The sequence below is a fragment of the Hyperolius riggenbachi genome, chromosome 1 (assembly GCF_040937935.1).
Source record: "Hyperolius riggenbachi isolate aHypRig1 chromosome 1, aHypRig1.pri, whole genome shotgun sequence".
Lineage (NCBI taxonomy): Eukaryota > Metazoa > Chordata > Amphibia > Anura > Hyperoliidae > Hyperolius > Hyperolius riggenbachi.
In genome coordinates, this window is record NC_090646.1 from 483,289,827 (window position 1) to 483,301,843 (window position 12,017).

At 43.3% G+C, this 12,017-nt stretch overlaps 1 non-coding gene across 1 annotated transcript; it reads right to left on the minus strand.

Moving 5' to 3' along the window:
* Positions 1–11,776: 11,776 nt before the first annotated feature.
* Positions 11,777–11,940, minus strand: LOC137533028 (U1 spliceosomal RNA). Its single transcript, XR_011024119.1, has one exon. It is a non-coding gene; the product is annotated as a U1 spliceosomal RNA (small nuclear RNA).
* Between the last annotated feature and the right edge of the window lie 77 nt (positions 11,941–12,017).

A 12,017-nucleotide genomic window follows, 5' to 3' on the forward strand; every position in this document is an offset into this window, starting at 1 on the left:
TATAATGGTGCAGCTGATGTTTTTTCTCCCACAAGTCCCCCTCCCCCCCTCCCCAGAGCATGCAGGACATATGTGCCCCCAAGTGTCTCCTTGTGCCTTGCCTGTGCACTACGCCATATGTGGGATAAATAATTGTGCAGCTACAATTCAAGGTTATGTGATTGGTTTCCTCCGACTCCCCCGCCAGTGTCCCCCGCCATACACATGCTAAATAATGATGCCACTTAAATTTAACAGAATGTGATCGGCTTCCCCCCCCCCCCCCCCGTCCCCCTGAGTATCTTACCCCCGAGAGAGCGATGTGTTGGTTTTGGGACAGTAATATGCAGAGTGGTACTCAGTGTTCAATAATTGGACCACGCTGCCTGAAAGAGTCTCTGCTCTATGACGTCCTGCATCAGTGCATGCAATTAAAGGAGCCACAAAGGGGCGTCATAGAGCGAAGACTCCTTCAGGAAGCGTGGTACGATGATTGAACACTGAATACCGTTCTGCATATTACTGATCCGGAACCGACACATTGCTCTCCGGCGGGGGTAAGCGGGAGGGGGGAGAGCCGATCACATTCTGTTAAATTATAGAGGCATCATTATTTAGCATGTGTATGGTGGGGGACACTGGCAGGGGAGTCGGGGGGAACCGCTCACATATCCTTGAATTGTAGCTGCACATATGTCCTGCACTAGACTCGAGTATAAGCCGAGACCCCCACTGTTGGCCCACTTTTACTCAAGTATATACGGTAAGTTAATAACCTTCCCTCTAAGAAAAAAAAATGGCCCTAGACTGTGATATATACGCTACATGATACATACATAGACATACAGAGACAATGTAACACCTTGGTCAAACTTCAAAGAAATTGATGAAGAAGTCACATCAAGCATCCTCCTTCACGTCCGCCTAACTACCTGTGACCTAGATCCTGGCCCAACACAGTTCATGTTGAACTGCCCCGACCTGTTCGTACCGGCATTCCTAAAAATTGTTAACTGTTCCTTAAAATCAGGGATATTTCCTGCTTTACTGAAGGAAGCAATCATCAGGCCTCTCCTCAAAAAACCCTCCCTGGACCCAGATGCAATGACCAGCTACAGACCTGTCTCTAACCTTCCCTTTCTGGGCAAGCTAATTGAAAAAGCTGTTTACCTCCAGCTAGAAGCCAAAATCCTACAAAACAACAGTTATGACCCATTCCAGTCTGGCTTCAGGAAACACCACAGCACTGAAACGGCCCTCATCCAAATATGCAACCACCTGCTCATGGCAAGAGACAGAGGAGAGTGCTCCATCCTCATACTGCTAGACCTTTCTGCAGCCTTTGATACAGTTGACCATGACATCTTGATAAACAGGCTACAGGAATACTGCGGCATTGATGGCATAGTTCTTCAGTGGTTCCAATCCTTCTTGAGTGGCAGAACCCACAAAGTGTCTATGGGGCCCTTCCTGTCCACCCCTGTATCACTTAGGTATGGGGTGCCCCAGGGCTCAATCCTCTCTCCCCTGCTTTTCACGATTTACATGTTACCGCTGGGAAAACTAATCCAAAAACATGGCCTGACATACCACTGCTATGCAGACGACACTCAACTATATCTTTCCTTCAAGCCTGGTGTGACAGACCCAACTCTAACTATGAACGCCTGCTTATGTGAACTACAGCAATGGATGAATGACAACTGGCTGAAACTAAATGCAGACAAAACTGAAGTCCTTCTGATAGGAGGGCAGAGCATGATAACAAAACAACTTAACTTGCAGTCTTCACCACTGGGAATAGGAGGCACGGATCTGCGCAGCTCTGATCATGTGCGTAGCCTGGGAGTTCTAATTGATTGGGATTTAAACTTCAGAACTCAAATCTCTGCTGTGGTGAAATCATCCTATTTTCACCTGAAGAACATTGCAAAAATCAAGCACCTCATACCCCCAGAAGATCTGCCAACCTTAGTCCACGCCTTCATCACATCCCGACTGGACTACTGCAATGCTCTCTACACTGGCCTTCCAAAAAAGGTCTTGTACCGACTACAGCTGATACAGAATACTGCTGCCAGACTGCTAACCAACCAACCCCGTCACTGCCACATAATGCCAGTCCTGCACTCCCTTCACTGGCTACCTATAGAATGGAGGGTCCTATTCAAGATCGGCCTACTGACATTTAAATCCCTGAATAATTTAGGCCCTGGATACATGAAAGATATGTTGCAGCTGCGTAGCAATCCCCGCATTCTCAGATCAACAGGTTCTAATAATCTAGTCATACCCAGAGTCCACTTGGAAACTTTTGGTCCCAGAGCCTTCTGTCATGCTGCCCCTACGTTTTGGAACTCCTTACCTCAACAGATCAGGACAGCTCCATCCCTGGACGTGTTTAAATCCAGACTGAAAACCCACCTGTTCAGTTTGGCATTTGCAGAAATATAACTTTTGTTGTGTGAATACTTCATCCTACTAATTACTGAATCTGAGAGAGCCTAAGCGCTTTGAGTCCTATGGGAGAAAAGCGCTATAGAAATGTTATTGTATTGTATTGTATTGTATATGACTATGGTAGGGATTGGATTGTGAGCTTCTCTGAGGGACAGTTTGTGACAAGACAACACATACTCTGTACAGTGCTGCAGAAGATGTTGGTGCTATATAAAATACTAAAGAATAAAAAGAGGGAGAATGTCCAGCTTTTATTGCTGTAAAGAGCTATCAATTATCAAGTAAGGAGAACAATGTACTGAAGCTTCCAGGCATCAACAAGCTGTCAAGGACATAGAGGAACAGTGCACAGGGGAAGGGTGTATACAGAAGTGTAGCATCAGTTACAGGTAAAAATACTATGATGGTAACACAAAGTGAAGTGGAGTTACATGGTGAGCGCCAGAGGGGACTGGTAGTGTGTTGGGCACGAAAGAGAGTCCATGAGGAAACACTAGCCACATGGAAGAAGCTATAGTGGTTAAACTTATTAGTATTACATGGGAGAGGCAATGAGGGGACACTAACCAGTAACCACAAATAAGAAGCTATGCATATAGTGGTTAAACTTAATGCATGGGAGAGGCCATGAGGTGACACTAATTACAGCAGAGGGGACCTTTAATTACAATAGAGATGGCACAGTATATGCAGTATTTACAGGAGAGGGAGCACTAAAGGTGGCCATACATCTAGTAATTTTGCTGTACGATCGACCGTTCGATTTGATCATTTTATTGAATTGAGAGAGAATCAAGTGTGTTCCAGTATGCCCAATAGATTAAAAGTGGCTAATATCATGTCGAACCGACCAGCTTAGTGGATCGAGCAGGATGCAAGGTATCTGTCAATCGCACAGGAATCGGCTACTGTTTACGTGTCATTTGATCGACTCTGAATCGATTTTTGCTTTCAGAGTATGGAAACACAACATTGGTCAGATTGATTAGTGAAGGTGAATCGCATAGGATATCGCTTGTAGTGTGTGGGACTCTAGTTGATCGACTTTCGATCAACTATACTGAAGTAGATTCCCCAATAAAATCGATCACTTTGTCGATTGAATCAGAATTGCTAGATGTATGACTATCTTTAGTGTGAAGTAGAGGGCATTGGGGAAGGAGTATTCAGAAAGGACATTCTCCTGTGTCACTTACATGCCCGTCACTGAAATTCCGTTTTAACCATTGTTTGAGGGGGTCTTTTCTTGTACAAACACACTACTTGGTTGTTTGGCAAGCATTGTGTTTTGCTCCGTGGAAAAGGAAAGGGGAGGATAAGTAGGAGGGTCTGGTGTTTAACCTCCTTAGCGGTTATCCCGAGTTCAGCTCGGAGTTAGAAAGACAAGCTAGGAACGGTTATCCCGAGCTGAACTTGTGGTAGCCACTGGGAGGTCTATGCAGAACAATGCGGGCTGCGGTCGTTTTACTAACTTCCCGGTGGATCCCGACGTCGGCCGCCATTCTTCTTCCTCTCCTCCAAGGCTCTGCTTCCCCTGGTGAGATCGCACTCTGTCTTCATGACAACAGCCAGCAATCACACTATAGGGTTACAGCGCCACCCGGAGGACGGAGGGAGAACTGCAGCACTGGAGCCCAGGGAGATAAGTGATTGATGAGGCTTTTGAAAATCTCACGGTGGTGTGAGTTTTTCCTGCTTTTAGGGTCTGAAAGCATGCAAAAATATTGCACCGCTTTTAGACCCTAAAATCCGGAAAGAATAAGACCGCCAAGGGGGTTGAGATGGGAAACAACAGCAATTAGGGGTGGTCAGGAATGCCGATTTCTGATTCCCTGGAAATTCCGAGTACAGAAAATGCTGATTACCAATTCCATGGATTTCTGATTTCCAAAATCTGTTTACCGATTTCCAAGGAAAGGGTTTTTTTTTGTCATTTTTTTAATAAATTTTATTAGTTTTAAATACTTCTGAGTATTGGACCAATCCAAATGCAGAATTTAACCATGGTAATCGGAATACGTCAGAAATTTTAAGCCAATCACAAGAATTACTGTGTTAATCCGAATTTCAAAGAAAAATTCAGCATTTTCTGGGTTCCGATTTCTGAGACCGATTTGTGATGCGGTAAGCCCATATGATCAGAAATTTCAATTCTGCGGAAACCAACTGTATATCCCTAACATCATTTGGGCATGGTTTTCCAGTGACCCAATCGCTGATGAGCGATGCATGGGAATTAGAGACACAGACACCTATATACATCTTTACAAAGTAAACAAAATGATCATGAATGGCTCATTGAAAATGTGTATAAGTGCTTATATAGCTTCTACTTATTTTGCTGTCATTTGTCTTCCTGCTAAATGTTGGTGTTTACTTATCCTTGCACTACTTAGACTGGGTTCACACTGTACCCGATAAAAACCGGATCCTGTTAAAATTGATCCATTTTCTGTTTAAATGGATCATTTTGTTATGTTGGGCATCCATCTTTCATCCAATTTTTTCTGTTACCTATGGCATCATTACCCACTTGGTATTCTTGTTGCCGTCACCTTTGCGTTCCTCTGTCACCACTGACACCGTTTCAGGCGTTCATTTCACAGGAGAAGCGCCAGTATACAGATTCCAGCCCTATCACAATCATCATACTTCCCATTGGATTACAACTGACCAATGAGAATTCTCCCTCAAACCAAGGAATAACCTTTGATTACATATGGCAGCAATATGATTCTGATTATGTAGCTCAAACAAAAATTGCAAAACCTTGTATCAGTGCTGCATAAATGTGTTTGCAATTTTATGCAATTGAAAATTACATTTATGTTTCAAATTGCAGTTATGAATTACCAAGTTGCATCAGTATTCTCATTTAGGACCTGTTTTCTGTGTAGCGTTAGTTTGCAGTACAGACAGCGGGATCATTTTGCCCTTTTGACAGTAGAAAATGAGTTTCACGGAGCAGTTGTTGCCTATTTTCCACACCTGCACAAACAGAATAACTGGCAGAAAGCTCAGAAACTCCCATTCTTGACAGAACCTGAGCATGGAAGAGATAGCTTATCTTTCAGTAAAGGGGACTTTTACATAAAACCGCATTGTATAGTTGTCTGCATTTATATACTTTATGCAACACATATGCAAATCACATTATTCAAATATGACATTCATGCTCCAAATATTATACCTCCTTGGGCTGTTATCTTTTTAGCTCACAGGCATCAGGCTATTGTACCATTATGGTTCTTTTATTATTGTGGAGTATTCTCCTAATTCTTGTGCAAGGTATGCACATTTATTTGACCATTTTATTTAGAACTATTTAGTGCATTATTGGTTTGTAATCGATATTCAGTTTTATTTATAACTAATGCGGAAAAACACATGATTACCTTATAAAGTTGAACCTCTGTATGTTCTATTTCAGGGTGCCAGTCTGATGCTGTTCTAACTCAGACAGAGTCACATTTATTGAAGAAGCCAAACGAGTCTTTCAAGTTAACATGTCAAGGATGTGGATTTAACTTTAGTCAAGTTGGGATGCACTGGATACGCCAGGCAGAGGGAAAACGACTTGAGTGGGTAGGAGTGATTTGGTATGATGCCAGTAAAACAGTTTATGCCAAATCCTTAGAGGGACATGTGGAGATAACCAGGGACAACAAACAGAATGTGACATTATTAGAAATGAAGAATCTAGATCAGTGGTCCTCAAACTAAGGCCCGCGGGCCGAATGCGGCCCCCTGAGGCTTTTTCACCGGCCCCCCACTCTCAAAATCTATTACTTATAGATGCGGTCCCCTGCATCTTTAAATATCTGCGACCCAAATTTAGAATAGCAATGCTGGCACCACCCATCCACATGGGTCCAATTGGACTGCAGGTTGTCACCTGGGTATGCTTCGCTGTCTGTAGTAAAAGATGTTCTTCGGGCGCCACATGAATGGCTGCTTCTCCTCCGGAAAAGTTCTCCTCTGTTGCAGGCCATACTATCTGCACATGCTGTGTTGGGGGCATACATCGGATTTTGTTAAAGTGAACCGAGCACCTTTTTTTATCATTCAGGACATTTCTATAGCACATGAAAAATGCATGCCGACAATCTGTTTCATTATTAAAATAAACTTTCATTTTACCTTGTATTTTACATTCAAAGTAGATTAATTACCCTGTTTCAGCAGGGCTGCCCGGCCGTCCCCGGCCGCAGAGCTTTCAGGTTCCTAATTGTTTTATTGGGCTAATTACCAAGAGATAAACAATGCTATTAGACAACAAAGGGGGTTAGTAATTAGGAATGTTTCTTCAAAGACCTAGTTTGTGTCAATGTGTCAAGATAGCATCTCTGACTTCTGTAAATAAGGAATGTGAGAAGGGGAGGGGGGAACATGGCAGCTTCTATGCCAGGAGAGATTCCATTGAAAGAGAATGCGCTCAGTTCCCTTTAAATGGGAGACATAAGGGCCGCACATGTTAACAGGTAATAGTTTACACTACCTAGGCTCAATGTAATGTTTTCTACATTTTATGTATACTCCGGCCTCCCAGCAGTCTAAAGTATGTTGACCCGGCCCTTGACCAGAAAAGTTTGGGGACCCCTGGTTTAGAAAGACTAATAGACAGATTCCGGCAGATTCAGGGCAAGGAGAGGCCGTTTTAAAAAAATGCACGTGTAAAGGGATGCTGGGGCTGCCTCTTCTGTAGTAACGTTGTCTCTGCAGGAGAAAATGTATCAACTCCGCAGCTTCTCATGTTACACAAACATACCGCCAGCCTACGGCCTGCCTAGTTCAGGGAAAATACCGAACTTGTATCTCAACTGTAAACATTTTTATGAATGAGCACACAGAAGTGTAAACTACTGAATGCGGTATTTTTCCGCACAGATTTTTTTTACCGCACTGCTTTTATGAATGATAGCCAATGTGAGTGATTATTTCTACTTTTATTTGTGGTGTCACAATAAAAGTCTGTTGAGTTTTTACCTGCATACTCCTCAGTGATTTTATCCCTGGTGGTGGTCACCTTGTCTTTGTGAGCACTGATGGCTGCAGGATTCTGCTGGCCTAAGCTGGTTGTACATCCAACAGTGATGTTTGTCTGCTTCCATGCTTATGCTGAGTTTTTAGGATACATTGGGCTCTATTCATAAAACTTCTGAGCCGGAAAAAATCCTGGAGGTAAAATACCGCAGCGGTATTTTACACTTCTGGGTGGTCATTCATAGAAATCTTGCCAGCTGAGATAGCAGAGCGGAGATCTCCCGCTGAAAGCTGGCGGTAAGCTGTCGGAAGACATGCCGAAACACTTCAGCCGGCAGAGTCCCTCCGTGCACTGCTCTCTCTGGGAGGTCTGTCCCATTTACTTGTATGTGATCCGCAAAATCAGAGGAAGCGGTATTTCCCATCCACATACCGCTTCCTCTAATCTTTATGAATGGCCATTTTGTTACTTTTTTCTAGATAAATCTAGAAAAACACTGGAGAAGGCGGAAATTTCTCGCTCTGCTGGGGGATTGTAGATTTTCATGCGGGAACAGCTTTTATGAATGCCCACTTTGCTAAATGGACGGGAAAATCCGCTGTTTTGAGCGGAAAACTTGCGGTAAGGTTTTATGAATAGAGCCCAGTGAGTTGAAGACAGAAGTTTACAAACACTTAGGCAGGGAGCACACATAGGCTATCATTCATAAAGCGTTCCCGCATGCGGAAATGCTAAAAACAGCCGACTTTACCGAGTACTGAGCAAAATGTGTATTCATAAAGGCTGTTTCCGTATGCGAAGCTGACTTTCCTGAGCAGAGCGATAAATTACCCATTGTGCAGTGATTCTATACGGAAATGTAACAAAATGTAAATTCATAAAAATTAACGCAAGCGGTATGCGGACGGGGATTACCGCTCCCCTGGATGTAGCGATAAGCATGCGGAGTACATGTAAGTGAATGGGAAAGACCTCCCAAGCAGCAGCAGAGAGAGCACCACACGGAGGGACTCGGCCAGCTTCTCATGTTTCCGCATGCCTACCGACAGCCTAACGCTAGCCTACAGCGGGATATCTCCGCACTCCTATCGCAACTAGAAACATTTTTATGAATAACCACCCAGAAGGCTGAAATACCTACAGCGGTATTTTCCCGCACGGATTTTTGTTACAGACAACACTTTTATGAATGATAGCCATTGTAGAATTGTGTGTATTTTGCTGCACATGATAAAACGCGCACTTCTGCACTGAGGTGCAAGTTTTTCAGACAGAACAGGATTTATGTTTGTTTTAAAATTATGTTTCACTGAGTAATTTTGGACAATATCATTATAGGGAATCGTAAGATATGCAAAACTAATTTATAAATCTTGAATTGATTTATTTAATTGGCGCTTTATAAATAATAACTATTATTTAGTATCTACTGTATATTGCGCCATCTTCCACAGCGCTGTACAAAGTATATACATAGGAGATGTATTAATATTTAATTAATACTTAAAGATTTTAGAAATATTAAATCTCATGTATTTACTATATATTAAATCCCCTTTATATTGTTACTATAACATTATTTTTATTATGTTTTGCAGTAATATGAAATTATACATTTTTAGCTCAGTTTAGGGAAAAACTAAATTCTTTATATTTTTTTTCCCTCTAAAGGTTTAGAAACTTGTAAATTTTTTGCTGCTTCTGTTTCATCAGAAAGTAAAATAGATTTGTAAAATGTATTTTCACTATTTACATATAAAGTGCTGCTCTACTGGATACAAAAGTTAAAGAAATAACATTTCATTTCACTATTTATACATATGGGGCTACTATGTAGGATACAATTTATTTTGGGGAGGGGAGTTTTTACCATATTTAAAGCGGAATATAACCCTGCATTTCAACTTTGCTCTAAAACATTATTTACAGCATATTATATGCAAAAAGCATTTTTTTTTACTAGACCAGCATTGGAAGGGTTAAACACAGAGGTTTAAAGTTCCGTGGAGAGATATGCAGAAGTTCAGATTGTTACATTCTATTTAGTTATATGTATCTATTGAGAAATGTTACACACTCTTTGGCTGTCCTCCAACTCCGTCACATTCAACACTTAGATACATTTATGTAAACAAAATGTATCTATGTCAGCTTTGGATGCCTCTGCATAAATCTCCAGGAACTTTAAAGAGACTCCGTAACAAAAATTGCATCCTGTTTTTTATCATCCTACAAGTTCAAAAAGCTATTCTAATGTGTTCTGGCTTACTGCAGCACTTTATACTATCACTGTCTCTGTAATAAATCAATGTATCTTTCCCCTGTCAGACTTGTCGGCCTGTGTCTGGAAGGCTGCCAAGTTCTTCAGTGTTGTGGTTCTGCTATGAACTCCCCCTTCCAGGCCCCTCTATGCACACTGCCTGTGTGTTATTTAGGATTAGAGCAGCTTCTCTCTTCTCTCTTATCTTTTACAAGCTGGATAAATCGTCCTCTGAGCTGGCTGGGCTTTCACATACTGAAGAATTACAGACAAGGGCAAAGCTGTTTGCAGGAAGAAACAAGCAGCCTGAAACTTCAGTGCATGAGAGATGCAGGGGGAAAGAAACACACAAATGATCTCTTGAGATTCAAAAGGAAGGCTGTATACAGCCTGCTTGTGTATGGATGTATTTTCTATGTGTGGACATACTGTACATCAACCTACTTCCTGCTTTGGTGGCCATTTTGTTTGTTTATAATCAAACTTTTTAAAACTGTTTTTAACCACTTTTAATGCGGCGAGGAGCGGCGAAATTGTGTCAGAGGGTAATAGGAGATGTCCCCTAACGCACTGGTATGTTTACTTTTGTGCGATTTTAACAATACAGATTCTCTTTAAAGAACTGTATAACCCTTCCAATGCTGGTCTAGTAAAAAAAAAAATGCTGGTTGCATATCATATACTGTAAATAACGTTTTAGAGCAAAGTTGAAATGCAGGGTTATATTCCGCTTTAATACAAGTTAAAATAGAGATCAAGTATAGGAAACACTTTATATTATTTAAATATATAACAAGCAAAATGTAGCATAATAATTGTTTTCTTTTATAAATTACATAAATTGAAAACTATGATGCATTTCCTAGAACAGTGTTTCCCAACCGCTGTTCCGCGGCACACTAGTGTGCCGCGGAACGTTGCCTGGTGTGCCGTGCTCTTATCCCCCCTCCCGCCCGTCCCTGCGGCCGCCGCTGTTATTACCTTAGCAGCGGCCGCTCTCCCCTCTCCAGACCATGTATATGCTAGCAGCGTATCTCCGGCTGCTCTGTGTGATGCACTGATGCGGAAGGAGGCAGGGCTCGGTTACCATAGTAACGGCGATACATATCGCCGTTACAGGAAGCCGCTGCCCTCCTTTCTTCCGCATCAGTGCATCACACAGAGCAGCCGGAGATACGCTGCTTGAATATACACGCGCCGGAGAGGGGAGAGCGGCCGCTGTTAACAAGGTAATAACAGCGGCGGCCGCGGGGACGGGCGGGAGGCACTAAACTGGCTATACTGGGGCACTATTCTGGGGTACTATACTGGCTATCCTGGGGCACTAAACTGGCTATACTGGGGCACTATTCTAGCTATACTGGGGCACTATTCTGGCTATACTGGGGCACTATACTAGCTATACTGGGGGGCTATACTGGGGCACTATACTGGCTATACTGGGGCACTATACTGGGGCACTAAACTGGCTATACTGGGGCACTATTCTGGGGCACTATACTAGCTATACTGGGGCACAATACTGGCTATACTGGGGGGGCTATACTGGGGTACTATACTGGCTATACTGGGGCACTATACTGGCTATACTGGGGCACTATACTAGCTATACTGGGGCACTATACTAGCTATACTGGGGGGCTATACTGGGGCACTATACTGGCTATACTGGGGCACTATACTGGGGCACTAAACTGGCTATACTGGGGCACTATTCTGGGGCACTATACTAGCTATACTGGGGCACAATACTGGCTATACTGGGGGGCTATACTGGCTATACTGGGGCACTATACTGGCTATACTGGGGCACTATACTGAGGCAACTAAACTCCCTACACTGGGGCAACTATGCCAGCTATGCAGCCGCACCCCAGCCCCCCCCCCCCCCCCCCCATAGCGGCACTGTCCACTAGGTCGCGCAAACAACCGGGGGCCGCATCGCCCCCACCGCGCGCGCGCGCGCCGTTCCCCGGAGAAAAATTTGGTCAGACAGTGTTCCCCGGGCTGGAAAAGGTTGGGAAACACTGTCCTAGAACACCCAATCCTTAAAACGATCTCAGTTAATTGTTCTGATATTAACCAAGCATTATCAGGGGAAAGCGCGAACGCAGTCCCCCACTACCACAAATTATGCAGTCAAGTTTCCCGCATTTGGGGAAATCGCAGGGGTCAACCCACCCAGAGTGCAATGGATGAGCCTCACCCTGGGAGAACCACCTTCGTGATCATGGTGTCTCCCCTGCCAGGTAAGTATGAGTTGGAATCATACACAGGGAGGTTGCTGGTTTGGACACTTCCTACTCAACAGAGAGCGATTTCAGACTCTGAAAA